General features: G+C 30.2%; 1 protein-coding gene across 7 annotated transcripts in view; it reads left to right on the top strand.

Annotated features, from left to right (window-relative positions):
• Positions 1-24,742, top strand: part of LOC137235983 (uncharacterized) — a 50,198-nt gene extending 25,456 nt beyond the window's left edge. For all 7 annotated transcript variants that reach the window (XR_010948188.1, XR_010948193.1, XR_010948186.1 and 4 more), the window contains 2 exons: positions 16,541-17,172; positions 24,389-24,742. The gene's annotated coding sequence lies outside the window, so the exon portion shown is untranslated. The remainder of the gene's footprint in view (positions 1-16,540; positions 17,173-24,388) is intronic.
• Positions 24,743-24,758: the final 16 nt, after the last annotated feature.

Here is a 24,758-nt window from a genome sequence, read left to right on the forward strand (position 1 = left end):
AAATTGTTATAATATTTTTTTTCTCATTTTCGATTGGTGAATTCTCGTTTTCAAATAAAAATTTATGTTTTTGAAATGATAGTTTCTTATTTTTAAATGAGATATTCTCGTTTCCAAGTAGCTTGTCTTATTTTCAAATAACGGTTTCCTTTTTTGAAATGAAACATTCTTAATTTGAAGTGAGAATTCTGATCTTCAAATGAAGTTGTCTCATTTTAAACTAAAGTTATCTTATTTTAAATTAACAATTCTGATTTTCAAATGAAATTTTCTCACATTAAGCTGAAGGTTTTTCATTTTAATTTGCTATTCTGAGTTTCAAAAGAAGTTTTCTTATTTCAAGTTGATGTTTTCTGATTTTAGTATTAAAATGGTGTAGTTTGGTTGAAATTCACATTTTAGAAGACTTTTGGTACATTTTTGGATGATTTGGTACATTTTTTTCCTCGTTTGGTACAAAATGAAAAAATCCATTTATCATCGCTGGTTGGAAAACTTCTTTTACCGTGCTAGTTAAGGCCTTAATGCGCATCCCACAGTGCACGAAATTCAATATATTGTGGCACGCTTGACTTTAAAAATGATGCGCCGCACATTTGTAAAAAAGTGTATACGTTTACGTTTGCGCGTAAAAAAAACGCTTATCCTCGCTTAGATAATGCGTATGAGACCCATCTAGCGGCAGTATAGTGTTAACTACTTTGTATTCTTTACTTTAATTTTTAAAATAATTTTTAATTGAGTTTTCATGTTAACTTAAAATTTTTGAATAACTTCAAAAAAAAAGAAAATTCTAATTAGTTTAAAAATATTTAAACTCAAAAGTAAATAAAATAATATTTGTAAAAATAAATATTTAAATATTTGGTTAACCACCAAATATATTGGCGATTCTACCAACGGACCTAATTTTTAAATCGATATTTGATACAAATGCTGAATGTTACGTATCACAGAGATTCGGAGCAATGCAATAACACAAATAGAAGTGCAACTAAGTGACGTGCTACCAAAAAAAAAAAAGTTTTATTAAGTTGTCTGGACCAATTGCAGACTATCAACCGGTTTCGGCAAATGTGCACAAGATCCAATACAAAAATGCGTGAACTGATTTCTCAAAGAAAAGTTAAATCAAAAATATCTACAAGAATTAGTAAGATTAAATAGTGAATTCTTAACCGAAATTTATCTAAAAATAACTCTAAAATTGTGCACAAATATCTTTCAATATTTATATGAAGTGAACTAAAGAAGTTATTATAATAAAACAAACATTCAAATTTAAAAATTTAGTATACAAAGATATAAACTTTGAACAAAGATACAAATATAAATAAACTATCTACGTAAATATAAATATTTAAAACTTTATTATCTATATTTAAACCCTTAAAATTTAACTAAATACTTAAAAATTAAAAACTATTTACAATTGAGTTATCCACTTCATTACAACAAGAGCTATTTTATGCACAATACACACAAGGACGGATTTAAAATATAAGACATCACGTAGAAAATGACGAGATTTATAAAGAAAACCACAAAGCCATTGCATAAACAGCAACAACGATGTATTCAATTGTTATCACTTCCAAAAAAACGCAATTGATTCCCTTAAAATCTCTACAATCATCAATCAACTACTTATTAATTTTAATATATATATATATATTTTTTTTTTTTATTAAATTAAATTTTATGTAAGTATAATTATTATATTAATATTAAATTTAAAATCTTCTATTATAATTTAAATTAAAATTTTAAACCCTTTAAATTTTCAAATTTATTTTAAGATTATTTTTATATTTTAAAAATTCTATATAAATTATTTAAATTTATTTATTTTTTATATAAAAATAAATATTTTATTTAAATTGTTAACTCCCTTTCCAAAAAAAAATCTTAAATATTTCCTAATTTTCAAATTTTTCATTTAATTTTTTTTTTTTCATATGGTTCTACGTTCTCCAATACGAACCCGTAAGTTTACAAATTCGGAAAATCAAAACAACAACTATACAAATAACACAATGACTCAGAACACAACTCAAAATTCTAACATTAATACAACACAAAACAACATCTCTAATATAACACAAGATACTTCAACACAAGATAACTTTACAAATTTTCCTTCTACTAAATCTATTAAATTACCACAATTTTGGCAAGATTGTCCTGATGCCTGGTTTTTACTTGTTGAAGGACAATTTGAAATTAATAATATCACTGATGATAATTTAAAATTTCAAAATGTTCTAATTACTCTTCAACGAGATACTATTTCTAAAATTTTAGATGTTATCAACCCTCCTCCTCTTTTTAATAAATATTATACAATCAAAAAAATTCTATGTGAAAGATTTTCTCTTAGCGAAGAAAAACGATTAGAACAATTATTTTCAAAAGCTGAACTTGGTGATCGTTCACCATCTGAATTATTCATATTTATGAAATCACTTATAGGTTCTGACTCCATAGTTAGCCCAGAATTACTCTTTAAGTTGTGGATTCGTAGATTACCAAAAGAAATACAAATTCATTTGACTTCCAATAATAATCAAAACAGAGATGAAATTATTATTTTAGCTGACAAACTTTTTGATTTAATCAATAATCCTCATTTTTCCAAATCTCCTGTAGTCTCAAGTATAAATAATAATATTTTAGAACAATGCGTTAAAAATTTAACTGAATTAACCACGGCTATTTTTCAAAATGTAAATAAAATTTCTAGTGATATTAATCAATTACAAATCCGTTCAAGATCTAAAGATAGAAATAGATCTAAATCTCGAAATTTTTCAGGATCAAGAAATTTTTCAAACAATCGTAATTTTAATTCACAAACAACTATTTGTTGGTATCACAAAAAATTTAAGAATAACGCTCTCAAATGTATACCCCCATGCAATTTTAATCAAAATCATAATTCACATTACGAACAAAATTTAAACTGAAACGATCCATTATGACGGTGACGGATAATGGAACTGTTATTAAACCTACTCGTCGCCTATTCATATTTGATAAATTCAATAAACTTAATTTTCTTATCGATACCGGTGCAGTTGTATCAGTTATTCCCTTTTCTAAATTTAAAATTTATAAAAGAAATTCGGATCTTACTTTAACTGTAGCAAACGGTTCTTCATTTGAAACTTTCGGTACAAAACTACTTAAAATTGATTTATACTATGTTCAAACAGAAAAATAAATTGAGGAAATTTCGATTTGAATTGAGTGCTGTTCATACAACTCGATTTAGCTTACACAATAGTAATTTGATAGCTGGTTGGCTCATCTCTACAGCAAGAACATACATACCTTTGTTCAGACTGTCAAAATGAACACGCACATTATTAGGCGAATGAAATGGAATGAAAACAAAAAACTTTGAAATTTTTGTGAGTTGTAAGAAAATGTGTTCAATGTTTCGGTTTCATTTTGAGTTTGCCATCTTCTTTTGACAATCCCTACTCCAGTGAAATGAAAGGCATAAAATCAGCTGATGAGATGAGCCAACCACATAGTTCAGCCATGCGTAACTGACGTTAAAATATACTCAAAAAACACACTTTACAATGTTGCATTTGCAGTTCGAAACAACTTATTACGCAATTTTTTTTAAATTGGCAATTTATTATTACAATTTATTATATGACAAATTGCGTAATAAATTGCCCAAGTAGTATAAATTGCCAATTTGGTGTGTGTTTGAACCTAGTATAAGGTTTAAGAAGAGATTTTGAATTTCCGTTCATTATTGCGAATATTGATACACCAATTATAGGCGGTCACCGTGGTGTGATGGTAGCGTGCTCCGCCTATCACACCGTATGCCCTGGGTTCAACTCCCGGGAAAAGAACCATCAAAATTTTAGAAATAAGATTTTTCAATTAGAAGAAAATTTTTCTAAGCGGGGTCGCCCCTCGGCAGTGTCTGGCAAGCGCTCCGATTGTATTTCTGCCATGAAAAGCTCTCAGTGAAAACTCATCTGCCTTGCAGATGCCGTTCGGAGTCGGCATAAAACATGTAGGTCCCGTCCGGCCAATTTGTAGGGAAAAATCAAGAGGAGCACGACGCAAATTGGAAGAGAAGCTCGGCCTTAGATCTCTTCGGAGGTTATCGCGCCTTACATTTATTTTTATTTTTTTTTAATTATAGGAGCAAACTTTTTAGAAAAATTCGGAATTATTGTCAATATTAAAAATAAAGAAATAATGGATTCTACTAAAAAAAATTAAAGTTGCTGGATCTTCTAATATTTTCTCACTCAAAATTCCTACTGTCGAAAATAAGTTTTCAAAATTACTTAATGAATTTCCATGTATTACCTGCGAACCAGATTATACTAAAAAAGTTAAACACCATACGGTTCACAGGATAGAAACAAAAGGTATTTTACCATTTTCGAAACCCAGACGTCTTGTCCCATCAAACTTAAAATTGCTAAAACTGAATTTGAATTTTTAGTTAAAACTGGTATATGCAGACCTTCAAATTCTCCTATTGCATCTCCACTTCATCTCGTTCCTAAAATGAACCAAATGATTGGAGACCTTGCGGAGACTATCGAAGACTTAATTTTATTACTACACCAGATCGGTATCCTTTACCACATATTCACGATTTAACAATTGATTTAAAAAACAAACAATTTTTTTCCAAAATTGATCTTGTGCGTGCCTACCGCCAAATTCCAATGGCAGAAGAAGACATTCATAAAACTGCAATAAACTGCCCTTTTGGAATGGTTGAATTCGTAAGAATGACCTTCGGTTTACGAAATTTCCAACGCTTTATTAATGAAGTATTTTCTGATTTCAATTTTGTATTTACATACACTGATGACATTCTTATTGCCACTGATAATAAAGATCAACATATAAATCATTTAAAATCAGTTTTCAAAAGACTTGGAGAATATAATTTAAATAGTAAACCTTCAAAATGTACTCTCGGTGTAAATAAATTAAATTTCTTAAGTTACGAAAATTCAGGCGAAGGTATTAAACTATCTTTAGATAGAATTGAAATCATAACAAATTTTGAAAAACCAATTTCTATAAATAAATTACAAAAATTTTTAGGTATGATAAATTACTATCACAGATATATTAAAATGTTAGCAACAAAACTTAGTCCTCTTCTTGAAATGTTAACACACGCAATTAAAAACAAACTCAAACAATTAAATTGGACAAATGAAACCACAACAGCTTTCGAAAATGTTAAAAAACTTTTTTCTAAAAATACTTTACTTACACATTTCGACAAAAATGGTACTATTATATTTGACAAAATTCACTCGTTATCTAATCCAAGTAAAAGAACAACTAGAAAATTAATTCAAATTAAATATTATTGCCTAACATGCGTAAAGAAATTAACGATTGTACTTCATCTTGCATCAATTGTCAAAAATCCAAAATTTCAAGACATACTAAATCTCCTATCCAAAAAATTCAAATACCATCAGGCCGTTTTGAACATATTCATATGGATATTGTTGGACCTCTTCCAGTTTCAAATGAAAATTCTTATATTTTAACAATTATTGTTAGATTTTCACGTTGGCCTGAAGCTTATCCACTTAAAGATATTTCAACAAATACTATAGTAAAAACTTTTATTCAAAATTATATACCACGATTTGGTATACCATTGAATATTACAGTAGATCAAGATTCACAATTCACCTCAAAATTTTTTACGGAATTAACTAAACTTTTAGGTTCTCATAAAATTCATACATCTCCTTACCATACCCAAGCAAATGGCATGATAGAGAGATTTCATCGAACTTTAAAAGCAGCAATTATAGCATCAAACGACTCGGTTCATTGGTCTGACATTTTACCATTCATTCTACTTGGTTTACGAACTTCTATTAAAGAAGATTTAAAATGTTCATCTGCTGAACTTGTTTATGGCCAAACACTTAGAATACCTGGTGAATTAATTATTTCAAATAGTAATAAAGAACATGATTTTTCTAATGACGCTCTTCATAAAATAAGAGGATATTTTTCACTTGTTCGTTCTAAAGTTTTTCATCATAAGAAAGAAAATTTTTTCGTTCCTAAACAATTAGAAAATTGTGAGTATGTTTTTGTTAAAGTTCTTCGTAAATCTTATTTAGAATCACCTTATGAAGGACCTTTTAAAGTTATCTCTAAGAAACATAAAACATTTACAATTCAATACAAAAATATTATTAACAATATTACAATTGATTTACTTAAACCAGCAAACGTACTTATTAACACTAATTTAAATACAAATACATTAAACAACAAAAAACAAAAAAAGGTTACATTTAATATTAATTAATAATTTGTTTGTTTCAAATTTTCTTGGAGGGGTAGTAAATATAGTGTTAACTACTTTCTATTCTTTACTTTAATTTTTAAAATAATTTTTAATTGAGTTTTCATGTTAAATTAAAATTTTTGAATAACTTCAAAAAAAAGAAAATTCTAATTAGTTTGAAAATATTTAAACTCAAAAGTAAATAAAATAATATTTCTAAAAATAAATATTTAAATATTTGGTTAACCACTAAAGGCAGTGGTTAAATAACTAGCTACAGAAGAGGGTGTACCTAAAATCGGAGACACAAACCTCTGGTGGCCATAATGTATAACATATAGCTGAATCAGTTGCGATGAATAGTGGACAGGTATAGGATATATAGAATTGGTGTAGAGGATGAAACATAGACACATATTTCAGTTGCATCTGAGTATAATGTTGTGAGGATAAAATCCCCCAAATTAACTTTTTAATAATCATCTGGCAACATCTCAACATTGTTACTCACAATGATATTTAATTGTGAATAGTACAAATAGAAAGAACCAAATACACAATAATATGTCATGAGCATGAGAGAATACGATATATGTGGGGTAAAACATGAAAATGACGAGTGCCAAGAGTGACATCGGCATTTTCATGTTTCACCACCATCAATATAATTCTGCCAACTGAAAGTTACTGACGTGCGCAAAAAAAAGTTGGTTGTGATTTTTAAAGAAAATAATTATTGTTAGGCCTTGAGCTCGATATTAACTCGCGATATTGAAAATAAAGATAAATATAATTTTCACGCAGTAAATCAAAGTGCGAGTATTTATTTAAATTTCGATGAAGGTTAAAGTGTGGCGACGTTGACCACCACGATTTTAACAGATTCCTGTCGGCACAATATGGCGACAATCTGGAGGCGGCGCCCTCCAAGAACAAATCTTGGCAAGTAACCTATAGCGTAAGTTTCCAGGAGTAACATGGCGACCGTGAGGCTGGAGCCTCGTTCATTTTTCATCTTGGCATCGTGGCGAACCGGTCATTTTTTCGTTTTGGACAGCAGCGGTGAGTAGAGTGGAGTGAAAATTTGCAAAGTGGTGGTGCAGTGGAAAAAAAACAAATTTAAATAAAATTTTTCTAAAAAAAATATCTATAATTTTTAATAAAAACGGAAATACTAAAATTTTTCTAACAAATATCTAAACATTTTTAATGAAAACGGAAATAATACAATTTTTCTAACAAATATCTAAACATTTTTAATTAAAACGGAAGTAATAAAATTTTTCTAACAAATACCTAAACACTTTTAATAAAAACGGAAACAATTTAATTTTTCTAACAAATATGCGCAAATCTATAACGAAAAACAGAAGTAATACAATTTTCTAATAAAACACGTGCAAATCTACAACGAAAAACAGAGTTAATACAAATTCCTTACTTAAGTCCATAAATTCATAATTAATTTAACTAAATTTCACAATTAAAATTTATAAAAAGCAGCAGAAATAAAATATTTTTTTCCCTCAATTAAATCTACGACTACAACAAATATAAAAAGAAGCAGAGATAATACAACAAAAAAAAAAAAGAATTATAAATTCGAAAAACTAATTCGCCTACGTAAGGGCAAACTGTACCACCCACCATCGGAATTTCTAACGGCATTCCTCCACCTACTCACATAACGGAACGCGAAAAACCATCACCAATACAGCGCCATTTTTACCGCAATCAGTAGCAGCAACAACACCAGCAGCGATTCAGATCTGCCAGCGCAGCAGCAGCAGTGACGGAAACTAGCAGCAGCGAAAATTAAGTATATATACAGTGAGTGTCACCTTATTTGATGCAGCCACAAAAATTACATTTAAACGCCCATATCTTTTGATCAAAAAAGATATTCAAAAAAATAAAAGACACAGTAATATTAGCATTGTTTTTTATTTAAAAATCATTACAAATACTAGACATTTTTTATTTAGTCCTTACAATCAAAAAAGTAATGAAAAAAGCAGTATATTTCACATGAGCAGCTTAAATGATGCAGCAATAAAAGAATAAAACAAAAACGAATTCTTGAATTTATAAGTAAACTCAGTACTTTGTCTGGTAACCGTTTTGTGAGATAACTGATTTTATACGATCCTCCATTGAGCCGACAAGTTTTTCAGTTAAATCCGGTGAAATTTTTGACCATTCTTCGAGAAGTGCTGCTTTGAGGGTTTCTTTGCTAGAAATATGGTGTTTTCGTATGTTTTTTTCTAGTAGGGATCATAAATTCTCAATGACATTTAAGTCAGGAGACTGCGCTGGTGGTTCCATTACGTGGGGACAATTCCATATCAACCACTGCTGGACAATTCCTGATTTATGTTTCGGGTCATTGTCTTGATAAAATCTAAAGTTGCTCCGTAGACCTAGTTTTTCAGCACTTTGAAGCAAGTTTTCCTTTAGAATGTTAAGATACATATTCTTATCCATGATTCCATCTATAAAAACAAGGTTTCCAACGCCCGAAGCAGCCATACATGCCCAAACCATAACACTCCTACCGCCGTGTTTCACAGACGCACGTAAATTCTTATTATCGAGTTGTTTGTTGGGTTTACGCCAAACCATCGACCTTCCATCCGATCCAAATATATTAAACTTGGACTCGTCAGAAAATATCACGGTGTTCCAAAATGTGGAATCCTTCAGAACGTAATTTTTGGCGAATTTCAAACGACTAGCCTTATTTTTTGAATTAATGAACGGCTTTTTGAGTGAAACTCGACCATGAAAATCATGTGATCGTAAGATACGGCGGATAGTTGATGCACTACATTCCTTCCCAAGGAAGCTTTTCACTTGATCAGCCAATTTTTGTGCCGACAATTTGGGATTTTCACTAATTTTTCTAACGATATATCGTTCGTCAGTTTGTGTAAATATTTTATTTGGCGCTTCTCTGCCCTTGTTTTTTACACGATTTTCTTTTAAAAACCGTTCGATTATGTGCTGAACTGTAGACGATGGAATATTAACCATTTCAGCTATTGAACGCTGACTTTTCCCATTCTTAAAGTGGTGAATTACCAATTCTCGTTGTTCTACACTGGTGCGTCGTCCCATTTTTTTGTTCTTAGTAATCAAATTACTCATTCACGCTAAAAAATGTACTAATTCTATGAAAAAACAATTATTTTGTGGATAGCGTCATTTTTTTTTAACAAAAAGCCAAGGCAACGTGATCACTACCATTAAAAGCTGAGTGCATCAAATAAGCTGCTCATATGAAATATACTGGTTTTTCATTTTTTATTGGTTTGCAAGGATTAAGTGAAAAAAATTTTTTACATGACATGTTTTTTAAGTAGAAAACAATGCTACTTTTATTAAGACTATTGATTTTTCCAAATATCTTTATTATGTAAGTTATGGGCGTTTAAATGTAATTTTTGTGGCTGCATCAAATAAGGTGACACTCACTGTATGTATTTATTTAAAATTATTCTTGCTTACGGTTTTCTTTTTCAAACATATATACGTATATAAGACATTTTAATTACCATTAAATGCAATGCATTGGCTTATCATATAATTAAATTGGATTGTTTCAATAGCATATAAATTTTGGATTTTGATATTAGGGTGGTTTTCGATAAAACCAAATTAATTTTTTTTTTTTTTTTGATACATACGGTGGTTTTTGATAAAACCAATTAATTTTTTTTGATACATACGGTGGTTTTCGATAAAACCAATTAATTTTTTTTGATACATACGGTGGTTTTTGATAAAACCAATTAATTTTTTTTGATACATACGGTGGTTTTCGATAAAACCAATTAATTTTTTTTTTTTTGATACATACGGTGGCTTTCGAAAAAACCAATTAAATTTTTTTTTTTGATTCATACGGTGGGTTCCGTTAAAAACTAATTAAGATTTTTTTTTATTACATGCGGTGGTTCCGTGAAAAACCAATTCAATTTTTTAATACATGCGGTGGTTCCGTGAAAAACCAAATTGAGATTTTTTTGAATAAAGCGGTGCGTCCGTGAGTACATTTTAAGACTTTTACCAATTAATACTTACATACTTTTGAGCCATTTTGAATTCAATTACTTTTTACAAATTTTTCATAAAAATTTACTGCAGTATCAATTAATTCTTATAATAAATTGTTAAATATTTCTTTAAATTTTTCCTTCGCTCTTTTTCCTCAACAATTTAACTTCAATCTTAAATTCAACATTCAAACAAGTGCTTTAGTAATTTCATATGTACAACCTTAGAAGTGGTAGACAAGTGCAAAAAACTTCAGATTCAGAATCCGATTCAGATAAATCAGGCTCAAGCTACGAAAGTTTAGCTTCATCTTCGACCGAAAAAGTCACAAACCAGGAAAATAGATTCTCTTTATCAACAGATTTTCCAGGCTTTGAAAATTCTTCCATTAAAAATTCAACTTCTAATTTAGTTTCAAATCTCAACGATTCAAATAGTGAAATTTTAACTTCTACTCTAAAATCAGATCCTAACGATCCAAATAGTACAAACGTGGCCTCATCTTCTTCTAATTCAGCTCCAGATCTTAACGATCAAATCATGGCAACACCAGAGGATAAAAGAATTTTTATTAACACATGTGCTAATTCTATTAGAGAAAACTACAGTGGTGATCCACTAGCACTTGATTCTTTTATAGACAAAATTGCATTACTCGAACAATTTCGCCACTGCAGATTTAACCGATACTTTTATAGCGTTCTTAAAATCAAAATTAGAGAGTAAAGCTCGTGAAGCACTACCAACACAAGTAACTTCAGTCAATGAAATTAAAACAGCTCTACGTAATAGGATCAAACTAGACAACTCGAAAGTTGTAGCAGGGAGAATTGCAGCGTTGCACGTTAGCGGTAATAATTATACAGACTTTGCCAAAAAAGTTGAATATTTAGCTGACTCACTTGAGCGGTCTCTTATTATTGAAGGGATCACTCAAACGAAAGCTCATGAAATGGCAGTCGAACAAACTGTTAACGTGTGTTGTTTAAACGCAAAATCCAATTTAGTAAAAATCATTTTAGCCTCAACGGCATTTACTGATCCGAAAAACGTAGTAGCAAAATTAATTGTAGAACAAAACAATGAAGTAACTGAGCGTCAGGTTTTAGCTTTTCGATCACGTAGTAACAGTACATTTAGAAATTCACGTGGTAGTTATCGAGGTTTTTACCCAAACCGTGGCTATACTGGTTTTAGAAACAATAATTCATTTTCATACAATAGTAACTATAACGGTAACAATAATCAAAGATATAGGAATTATAACGGAAATAGATATCAGAATAATCACAATAATAATACGCGTCCAAATACCAACCCTAATCCAAATAATAGTAACAATAGAAACAACAATTCAAGATCCTCAAACGGTAGAGGTCGAAACGCAAACGTTCGCGCTTTAAAAGCCAGTGCCCCTCAGGATCGAACACTGAGGGAGGACGAATTAAGGGAGTAAGCGAACTTCTCTCACCAATAGCCATCTATTGTTTAAATTTAAATTACTCTGATTTTATAGAATTACAACTAAACGAGTCACAAAAATTTTGTTCTTTCTTAGTAGACACTCAAGCGGACATTTCCTTAATAAAAATATCATGTCTAGACAGAAATATTTCCTTAAACACGAACGACATCATTAACATTACCGGTGTCTCTTCCAATTCAGTTTCCACTTTAGGTAAAATTACAGCAAATTTAAATTTTTCAAAGTTTTCTATTAAACATACTTTACATGTAGTGAATGAAGACTTTAATATTCCATCCGATGGCATACTGGGTAAAGATTTTCTGAAAATTAACAAATGCATTATTAATTATGAAAGAAATAGTATTTCGTTTTGGGTAGGTAATGAAAAAGTCGCGATACCCATCCTGCACGGAACAGAAAGCGACAGTTGTATCATTCCACCAAGATGCGAAATATTCAGACTTTTTGATTTAGGAGATTCACCCGAGCCCCTTTTCGTAGACTCGCAGGAAATCTAAAAAGGTGTTTTCACAGCTAGGTGCATTGTTAATTCCAGTAACCCAATTATTAAAGTTATAAATACCACAGATGATATAAAGTATGTGAAAAGAAAAAGTATTCGGACAGAAAAACTTTCAAACTACAATGTTTATACAATTAACAAGACAGAAACAGAAGAAAAACGTACGAAAAACCTAACTTCGATTTTAAAAAATCAAATACCTCAACGTGCTCATAGTAAATTAATTGACCTTTGCATAGATTATGCCGACATTTTCGCTCTTGACACGGACAAAATGACTTTAAATAACTTTTACGAGCAAAAACTAAGATTGACAGACAACGATCCGGTATATGTTAAAAACTATAGATTGCCATACTCTCAACGCGAAGAAATAAATCGCCAAGTAAATAAATTATTAGACAATGATTTGATTGAACCCAGTTATTCGAATTACAATAGTCCTTTGATTGTAGTCCCAAAGAAAGATACTAATGGTCAAAAAGCATATCGTATGTGCGTAGATTTTCGCGCGGTAAACAAAAAACTCATTGCTGATAAATTTCCACTAGCTAGAGTTGACGATATTTTAGACAATCTTGGCAGGGCAAAGTATTTTTCCACATTAGATCTTTTTTCAGGATTTCACCAAATCCCCTTGCATCCTGACTCTCGTGACATTACGTCTTTCAGCACCGACCGTGGCGCATTTAGATGGAAAGTGCTTCCATTCGGCTTAAATATAGCACCAAATTCATTCTCGCGAATGATGGCCATAGCTTTTTCGGGTATACCACCCAATGTCGCATTTTTGTACGTCGACGATATTATCGTCATAGGGTGTAGCGAAGCACACCACATTAAAAATCTTTCAAAAGTCTTCGATACTTGTAGATCTTTTAATCTCAAACTTAACCCAAATAAATGCAACTTTTTACGACCAGAAGTTACATTTTTAGGTCATAAATGTTCAGCCAAAGGTTTGTTGCCAGACGACTCTAAGATAAACGCAATTAAAAAGTATACGAAACCGACTGACAAAGACGCGGTACGACGATTCGTCGCGTTTGCAAATTATTACAGACTGTTTATACCTAATTTTGTGTCTCTGGCAGCGCCCCTAAATCGATTAAGCAGAAAAAGAGTTGAATTTGTATGGGATGTAGAGTGCGAAAGAGCATTTTTATCTTTGAAAGCAGCATTACTTTCACCAAAATTACTTCAATATCCAGATTTTACTAAACAATTCATTATTACAGTTGATGCTTCCACAACTGGATGTGGCGCTATTTTAAGTCAAGAACAGCAAGGTAGTGATTTACCAATTTGTTTCGCTTCTAAAGCATTTAATAAAGCAGAACAGAAAAAACCTATTATAGAATTAGAGCTTTTAGCTATTTACTTTGCAATGAAGCAATCTCTACCATACGTTTATGGCACCCATTTCATTGTAAAGTCAGATCATAGACCTCTACTATTCTTATTCAATATGAAAGACCCATCTTCAAAACTTTCCAGAATAAGACTGGAACTATCTGAATATAACTTTACTATTGTATATATAAAAGGTAAATCAAACGTGTGTGCTGATGCACTATCGCGAATAACAATCGATGAGATTAAAGAAGCTAATAAAGAAATTCTGGCAGTACAGACAAGAGCCATGACAAAAAAGGCAAACGACAAAAATTTACATAAGAAAACAGACAAAAACGACGAAAAACAACCTACTTTACATGTCTACGACAAATTTTCTTTCAATTTTTCAAAAAAGATTCCACGAATAAGATCTGCAATTACGTATGATAAAAATAATAAAACAAAAAATTTAAGAATTTTTGCGCATATTAAAAATAAGAAACTCGAGTTACTTAGTTTTGAGCTTGTTAACGAAATAATAACTTTAGAGAAATTACTTTCGAGGCTTGAATCAGAAGCCGGCAAACGCAAAATTAAGCAGATTGAATGGCCTAAAAACGATATTATGTTCGAACATTACACTATTACAAATTTCAAAAATATTGGAAATAAAATTTTAAAATCTTTAGAAATTATACTAACAGATCCAGTGGAGACAGTAACAGATGAAGATACAAAATTAAAACTTATGAAAATTTACCATAATGATCCCATTTCTGGTGGACATTGCGGAATGAAAAGACTTTACGCAAAATTGCGAAAAAAATTTCATTGGAAGAACATGACTCGTGATATATCGAAATATATCAAAAATTGTAAGGATTGTCTCTTAAACAAGGTTAAACCTAAAACAAAAGAAAAACTTGTTTTAACACCAACTCCTTGTAAACCATTTGATATACTAGTAATTGACACAATAGGACCCCTACCTGAGTCCAAATATGGTAACAAGTTCGCACTTACCATGATTTGCGACATGACTAAATATCTGGTAACAGTCGCTGTACCAGACAAATCGGCAAAAACAATCGCTTCAGCTATTTTTGAAGGATTCATTTTAACTTACGGCACAATGAATGCCATAAAATCAGATTTAGGTACTGAATTTAAAAATGAATTATTCGAAGAATTAACAAAGCTTTTAAATATTCAACATAATTTTTCAACTGCATACCATCATGAAACTGTTGGCACGATTGAACGTAATCATAGAGTTTTTAATGAATACTTACGTGCATATTTAAAAGACAATTTTTCTGATTGGGATGTTTATTTAAAATATTGTACCTTCCTACACAACACTACGAGTAGCACAGTTTTCGACAATCAATTTTCGCCTTACGAGTTAGTTTTTGGGAAAAAGGCAACTTTGCCTAATGAGTTGAGTAAAGAAAAAATTGACCCGATCTATAATGTCGAAAACTATGCCAAAGAAGTTAAGTTTGGGATGCAGAAAACGCACAAAATGGCACAAAACCTAATTAATAAAAATAAATTACAAAGTAAAAACCTGTACGATAAAACGGCACGACCTTTAATTGTAAAAATCGGAGATAAAGTACTTTTACAAAAAGAACCACATCATAAGCACGAAAATATTTATCAAGGTCCGTTTTTTATAACTAAAATTAACGAACCTAATGTAACTATTTTCGATGAAGTTAAAAACTAAGAAAAAGTGGTACATAAAAACCGCCTAACTAAGGTAAACTAACATTACTTCAATATTTTTACTTTAAATTTGAAAAAAAAAAACACAAATCCAAAATTTACTTACTAGCATGTAAGCTGCCACGAAGGCTTAAAAACTGTTAAAACAACAAAAAAAAAAGAGAAAAAAAGCACAAATTTTGTATATTCAAAAACCATATTTCAAAACAGCAAAGACTAAAATTGTAAAAATTAACTTTTTAATAATCATCTGGCAACATCTCAACATTGTTACTCACAATGATATTTAATTGTAAATAGTACAAATAGAAAGAACCAAATACACAATAATATGTGATGAGCATTGAAATATAGCATGTAAGAGAGAATACCATATATGTGGGGTAAAACATGAAAATAACGAGTGCCAAGAGTGACATCGGCATTTTCATGTTTTACCGCCATCAATATAATTCTGCCAACTGAAAGTTACTGACGTGCGCAAAAAAAAGTTGATTGTGATTTTTAAAGAAAATAAAGAGAAATATAATTTTCACGCAGTAAATCAAAGTGCGAGTATTTAATTACATTTCGATGAAGGTTAAAGTGTGGCGACGTCGACCACCACGATTTTAACAGATTATTGTCAGCACAATATGGCGACAATCTGGAGGCGGCGCCCTCCAAGAACAAATCTTGGCAAGTAACCTATAGCGTAAGTTTCCAGGAGTAACAATGTGTACTGAAATTTAGTAGTACCAAAGAGAGTAGATTATCCATGAGGAGCTTGTGGTCGCCAGAACCTCGTCTGTTAATGAAACGGTATTCGCCGCTCGAAGGCGAGGTTGACAATTGGGTTTGGAGAAGCTATATATTGCGTTGGCAACCTAAAAAGGTTGCGCTACACATCCCCTTGAATCTGGTATTTTAGTCGCCTCTTACGACAGGCATACCTACCGCGGGTATATTCTAACCCCCTAACCCACTAGCAGTACAGCTTTATAATTGCCTTTACTTTTGCATCGATTTAGATCGCAGATTATTGCAAATTGCAAATGTCGCAAATTGAACTAATTATTTAATTTCTCTTTGTTTTTTTATCTGTTCCCCTTTTACTCTATAGCCCCGAAAATGGACCACGTCCCTATCAATGCAATGGGTACACAAGTGCAAACGAAAACCAACCAATCAGCCGATACATCATTGATCTCGCAAAAAGCTTTGGACGTTATGAAAGTACAGGCGGAACAATTGCAATCACAAATAAACTATAATCAGGAACAGCGAGGACGTTTAGAACGTGATGTGTGTCAATCGAACACACAAAAGCTCTATATTGTTCTAAAGAGTTTAAGGGAACAACTACCAACTATTTTTAATCAATTGGAGGCACAAGAGAGAGAACAAACTACGACTGATGCGTGTGTGACGAAAAAAATGGCCGAAATTAAGAAATTAATTCACACGATACATGATGATAAATTAAAATCGGTACAAACAAATATTAACAATTTAATTACTCAAATTAAGAAACAGAAAAACAATATATACAAATGGAAAGTTAAAGTAAAAACTTCCGAAATTAACATTAATGAAGCAGAAAAAAAAAATAGAATTTTTACATAGCAGAAATTTAAAGGCTCAAGGCAAGTTGGGGGCAATGAGCACCAAACGCCAACGAAACAGCGATTGATGGTGCAAACACGAAATTATCGGGCATCAAAAGAGCAATAGTTGCCTTACAAAAGTTTGAAGGTGAGTTGCGAATATAAATATGTATATGGGACCTGGAATCATGAAACGACCCTATTGTGCGAAAATAGCGTTCTTTGAGTGATTCTTATAGGAAAATTAACGCTCTTTCCAATGGAACAAACACTTTTCAGTTTGCAGTTTTCTATCTTTCTTAGTTTCTTCAAAAATCGCATTTAAAGCCAAATCGGACCACAAATACGATTTTTTTATTTCAAGTTGATGTTTTCTGATTTTAGTATTAAAATGGTGTAGTTTGGTTCAAATTCACATTTTAGAAGACTTTTGGTACATTTTTGGATGACTTGGTACATTTTTTTTCCTCGTTTGGTACAAAATGAAAAAATCCATTTATCATCGCTGGTTGGAAAACTTCTTTTACCGTGCTAGTTAAGGCCTTAATGCGCATCCCACAGCGCACGAAATTCAATATATTGTGGCACGATTGACTTTAAAAATAATGCGCCACACATTTGTAAAAAAGTGTATACGTTTACGTTTGCGCGTAAAAAAACGCTTATCCTCGCTTAGATAATGCTTATGAGACCCACCTAGCGGCAGTATAGTGTTAACTACTTTGTATTCTTTACTTTAATTTTTAAAATAATTTTTAATTGAGTTTTCATGTTAACTTAAAATTTTTCAATAACTTCAAAAAAAGAAAATTCTAATTAGTTTGAAAATATTTAAACTCAAAAGTAAATAAAATAATATTTGTAAAAATAAATATTTAAATATTTGGTTAACCACCAAATATATTGGCGATTATACCAACGGACCTAATTTTTAAATCGATATTTTATACAAATGCTGAATGTGGCGCTTTACGTATCACACAGCTACTGAACAATGCAATATCACAAATAGAAGTGCAACTAAGTGACGTGCTACAAAAAAAAAAAAAAAAAAACCTTTTATTAAGTTGTCTGAACCAATTGCAGACTATCAACCGGTTTCGGCAAATGTGCACACGATCCAATACAAAAATGCGTGAACTGATTTCTCAAAGAAAAGTTAAATCAAAAATATAAAATTGTGCACAAATATCTTTCAATATTTATATGAAGTGAACTAAAGAAGTTATTATAATAAAACAAACATCCAAATTTAAAAATTTAGTATACAAAGATATAAACTATGAACAAAGATACAAATATAAATAAACTATCTACGTAAATACAAATATTACAAAATTTATTATCTATATTTAAACCCTTAAAATTTAACTAAATACTTAAAAATTAAAAACTATTTACAATTGAGTTATCCACTTCATTACAACAAGAGCTATTTTACGCACAATACGCACAACAACGGATTTAAAATATAAGACATCACGTTGAAAATGACGAGATTTATAAAGAAAACCACAAAGCCATTGCATAAACAGCAACAACGATGTATTCAATTGTTATCACTTCCAAAAAACGCAATTGATTCCCTTAAAATCTCTACAATCATCAATCAACTACTTATTAATTTTAATATATATATATATATTTTTTTTTTTATTAAATTAAATTTTATGTAAGTATAATTATTATTTTAATATTAAATTTAAAATCTTCTATTATAATTTAAATTAAAATTTTAAACCCTTTAAATTTCCAAATGTATTTTAAGATTATTTTTATATTTTAAAAATTCTATATAAATTATTTAAATTTATTTATTTTTTATATAAAAATAAATATTTTATTTAAATTGTTAACTCCCTTTCCAAAAAAAAATCTTAAATATTTCCTAATTTTCAAATTTTTCATTTAATTTTTTTTTTTTCATATGGTTCTACGTTCTCCAATACGAACCCGTAAGTTTACAAATTCGGAAAATCAAAACAACAACTATACAAATAACACAATGACTCAGAACACAACTCAAAATTCTAACATTAATACAACACAAAACAACATCTCTAATATAACACAAGATACTTCAACACAAGATAACTTTACAAATTTTCCTTCTACTAAATCTATTAAATTACCACAATTTTGGCAAGATTGTCTTGATGCCTGGTTTTTACTTGTTGAAGGACAATTTGAAATTAATAATATCACTGATGATAATTTAAAATTTCAAAATGTTCTAATTACTCTTCAACGAGATACTATTTCTAAAATTTTAGATGTTATCAACCCTCCTCCTCTTTTTAATAAATATTATACAATCAAAAAAATTCTATGTGAAAGATTTTCTCTTAGCGAAGAAAAACGATTAGAACAATTATTTTCAAAAGCTGAACTTGGTGATCGTTCACCATCTGAATTATTCATATTTATGAAATCACTTATAGGTTCTGACTCCATAGTTAGCCCAGAATTACTCTTTAAGTTGTGGATTCGTAGATTACCAAAAGAAATACAAATTCATTTGACTTCCAATAATAATCAAAACAGAGATGAAATTATTATTTTAGCTGACAAACTTTTTGATTTAATCAATAATCCTCATTTTTCCAAATCTCCTGTAGTCTCAAGTATAAATAATAATATTTTAGAACAATGCGTTAAAAATTTAACTGAATTAACCACGGCTATTTTTCAAAATTTAAATAAAATTTCTAGTGATATTAATCAATTACAAATCCGTTCAAGATCTAAAGATAGAAATAGATCTAAATCTCGAAATTTTTCAGGATAAAGAAATTTTTCAAACAATCGTAATTTTAATTCACAAACAACTATTTGTTGGTATCACAAAAAATTTAAGAATAACGCTCTCAAATGTATACCCCCATGCAATTTTAATCAAAATCATAATTCACATTACGAACAAAATTTAAACTGAAACGATCCATTATGACGGTGACGGATAATGGAACTGTTATTAAACCTACTCGTCGCCTATTCATATTTGATAAATTCAATAAACTTAATTTTCTTATCGATACCGGTGCAGTTGTATCAGTTATTCCCTTTTCTAAATTTAAAATTTATAAAAGAAATTCGGATCTTACTTTAACTGTAGCAAACGGTTCTTCATTTGAAACTTTCGGTACAAAACTACTTAAAATTGATTTATACTATGTTCAAACAGAAAAATAAATTGAGGAAATTTCGATTTGAATTGAGTGCTGTTCATACAACTCGATTTAGCTTACACAATAGTAATTTGATAGCTGGTTGGCTCATCTCTACAGCAAGAACATACATACCTTTGTTCAGACTGTCAAAATGAACACGCACATTATTAGGCGAATGAAATGGAATGAAAACAAAAAACTTTGAAATTTTTGTGAGTTGTAAGAAAATGTGTTCAATGTTTTGGTTTCATTTTGAGTTTGCCATCTTCTTTTGACAATCCCTACTCCAGTGAAATGAAAGGCATAAAATCAGCTGATGAGATGAGCCAACCACATAGTTCAGCCATGCGTAACTGACGTTAAAATATACTCAAAAAACACACTTTACAATGTTGCATTTGCAGTTCGAAACAATTTATTACAAAATTTTTTTTAAATTGGCAATTTATTATATAACAAATTGCGTAATAAATTGCCCAAATAGTATAAATTGCCAATTTGGTGTGTGTTTGAACCTAGTATAAGGTTTAAGAAGAGATTTTGAATTTCCGTTCATTATTGCGAATATTGATACACCAATTATAGGAGCAAACTTTTTAGAAAAATTCGGAATTATTGTCAATATTAAAAATAAAGAAATAATGGATTCTACTAAAAAAATTAAAGTTGCTGGATCTTCTGGATTTTCTAATATTTTCTCACTCAAAATTCCTACTGTCGAAAATAAGTTATCAAAATTACTTAATGAATTTCCATCTATTACCTGTGAACCAGATTATACTAAAAAGGTTAAACACCATACGGTTCACAGGATAGAAACAAAAGGTATTTTACCATTTTCGAAACACAGACGTCTTGATCCAATCAAACTTAAAATTGCTAAAACTGAATTTGAATTTTTAGTTAAAACTGGTATATGCAGACCCTCAAATTCTCCTATTGCATCTCCACTTCATCTCGTTCCTAAAATGAACCAAATGATTGGAAACCTTGCGGAGACTATCGAAGACTTAATTTTATTACTAAACCAGATCGGTATCCTTTACCACATATTCACGATTTAACAATTGATTTAAAAAACAAACAATTTTTTTCCAAAATTGATCTTGTGCGTGCCTACCACCAAATTCCAATGGCAGAAGAAGACATTCATAAAACTGCAATAACTACCCCTTTTGGAATGTTTGAATTCGTAAGAATGACCTTCGGTTTACGAAATTTCCAACGCTTTATTAATGAAGTATTTTCTGATTTCAATTTTGTATTTACATACACTGATGACATTCTTATTGCCACTGATAATAAAGATCAGCATATAAATCATTTAAAATCAGTTTTCAAAAGACTTGAAGAATATAATTTAAATATTAAACCTTCAAAATGTACTCTCGGTGTAAATAAATTAAATTTCTTAAGTTACGAAATTTCAGGCGAAGGTATTAAACCATCTTTAGATAGAATTGAAATCATAACAAATTTTGAAAAACCAATTTCTATAAATAAATTACAAAAATTTTTAGGTATGATAAATTACTATCACAGATATATTAAAATGTTAGCAACAGAACTTAGTCCTCTTCATGAAATGTTAACACATGCAATTAAAAACAAACTCAAACAATAAAATTGGACAAATGAAACCACAACAGCTTTCGAAAATGTTAAAAAACTTTTTGCTAAAAATACTTTACTTACACATTTCGACAAAAATGGTACTTTATCATTAGCAGCAGATGCATCAAATGTTGCTATTGGAGCAGTTATTCAACAAACTAGCAATAATATACTAGAACCCTTAGCTTATTTTTCAAGAAAATTAACTACAACAGAAACTAAATATTCAACATTTGATCGTGAACTTTTGGCAATTTATAATTCAATTAAACATTTTAAACATTTTCTTGAAGGTAGAACTTTTACAATTTATACTGATCATAAACCTTTAATTCATGTTCTAAATTCTAAAGTAGATAGATCTCCTCGTCAACTACGTCATCTTGAATATATTGCTCAATTTACAAATGATATTCAATATATACGTGGAAAAGACAACATAGTTGCCGACACACTTTCCCGTATTCCAGAAATAAATGCAATTTCAACTCAAGATATAAATGTAGAAACTTTATATAAAGAACAGCAAACTGATACATTTTTACAAAAAACCATTTCTGATCCAAATTCTAAAAATAATTTAAAAGAAATTCATATTCCAATTATTAATTTAAACATATGGTGTGATGTTTCTCTACAACCTTTTCGACCTTATGTCCCACATTCTATGAGAATAATTATATTTGACAAAATTCACTCATTATCTCATCCAAGTATAAGAACAACTAGAAAATTAATTCAAAATAAATATTATTGGCCTAACATGCGTAAAGAAATTAACGATTGGACTTCATCTTGCATCAATTGTCAAAAATCCAAAATTTCAAGACATACTAAATCTCCTATCAAAAAAATTCAAATACCATCAGACCGTTTTGAACATATTCATATGGATATTGTTGGACCTCTTCCAGTTTCAAATGAAAATTCTTATATTTTAACAATTATTGATAGATTTTCACGTTGGCCTGAAGCTTATCCACTTAAAGATATTTCAACAAATACTATACTAAAAACTTTTATTCAAAATTATATACCACGATTTGGTATACCATTGAATATTAAAGTAGATCAAGGTTCACAATTCACCTCAAAATTTTTTACGGAATTAACTAAACTTTTAGGTTCTCATAAAATTCATACATCTCCTTACCATCCCCAAGCAAATGGCATGATAGAGAGATTTCATCGAACTTTAAAAGCAGCAATTATAGCATCAAACGACTCGGTTCATTGGTTTGACATTTTACCATTCATTCTACTTGGTTTACGAACTTCTATTAAAGAAGATTTAAAATGTTCATCTGCTGAACTTGTTTATGGCCAAACACTTAGAATACCTGGTGAATGTTCATCTGCTGAACTTGTTTATGGCCAAACACTTAGAATACCTGGTGAATTAATTATTTCAAATAGTAATAAAGAACATGATTTTTCTAATGACGCTCTTCATAAAATAAGAGAATATTTTTCACTTGTTCGTTTAAATTTTTTCATCATAAGAAAGAAAATTTTTTCGTTCCTAAACAATTAAAAAATTGTGAGTATGTTTTTGTTAAAGTTCTTCGTAAATCTAATTTAGAATCACCTTATGAAGGACCTTTTAAAGTTATCTCTAAGAAACATAAAACATTTACAATTCAATACAAAAATATTATTAACAATATTTCAATTGATTTACTTAAACCAGCAAACATACTTATTAACACTAATTTAAATACAAATACATTAAACAACAAAAAACAAAAAAAGGTTACATTTAATATTAATTAATAATTTGTTTGTTTCAAATTTTCTTGGAGGGGGAGTAAATATAGTGTTAACTACTTTGTATTCTTTACTTTAATTTTTAAAATAATTTTTAATTGAGTTGTCATGTTAACTTAAAATTTTTGAATAACTTCAAAAAAAAGAAAATTCTAATTAGTTTGAAAATATTTAAACTCAAAAGTAAATAAAATAATATTTCTAAAAATAAATATTTAAATATTTGGTTAACCACTAAAGGCAGTGGTTAAATAACTAGCTACAGAAGAGGGTGTACCTAAAATCGGAGACACAAACCTCTGGTGGCCATAATGTATAACATATAGCTGAATCAGTTGCAATGAATAGTGGACAGGTATAGGATATATAGAATTGGTGTAGAGGATGAAACATAGACACATATTTCAGTTGCATCTGAGTATAATGTGTATTAAAATTTAGTAGTACCAAAGAGAGTAGATTATCCATGAGGAGCTTGTGGTCGCCAGAACCTCGTCTGTTAATGAAACGGGATTCGCCGCTCGAAGGTGAGGTTGACAATTGGGTTTGGAGAAGCTATATATTGCGTTGGCAACCTAAAAAGGTTGCGCTACACAACCCCTTGAATCTGGTATTTTAGTCGCCTCTTACGACAGGCATACCTACCACGGGTATATTCTAACCCCCTAACCCACTAGCGGTACAGCTTTATAATTGCCTTTACTTTTGCATCGATTTAGATCGCAGATTATTGCAAATTGCAAATGTCGCAAATTGAACTTAATTATTTAATTTCTCTTTGTTTTTTTTATCTTTTCCCCTTTTACTCTATAGCCCCGAAAATGGACCACGTCCCTATCAATGCAATGGGTACACAAGTGCAAACGAAAACCAAGCAATCAGCCGATACATCATTGATCTCGCAAAAAGCTTTGGACGTTATGCAAGTACAGGCGGAACAATTGCAATCACAAATAAACTATAATCAGGAACAGCGAGGACGTTTAGAACGTGATGTGTGTCAATCGAACACACAAAAGCTCTTTATTGTTCTAAAGAGTTTAAGGGAACAATTACCAACTATTTTTAATCAATTGGAGGCACAAGAGCGAGAACAAACTACGACTGATGCGTGTGTGACGAAAAAAATGGCCGAAATTAAGAAATTAATTCATACGATATATGATGATAAATTAAAATCGGT

The sequence above is a fragment of the Eurosta solidaginis genome, unplaced genomic scaffold, assembly GCF_040869045.1.
Source record: "Eurosta solidaginis isolate ZX-2024a unplaced genomic scaffold, ASM4086904v1 ctg00001171.1, whole genome shotgun sequence".
Classification (NCBI taxonomy): domain Eukaryota; kingdom Metazoa; phylum Arthropoda; class Insecta; order Diptera; family Tephritidae; genus Eurosta; species Eurosta solidaginis.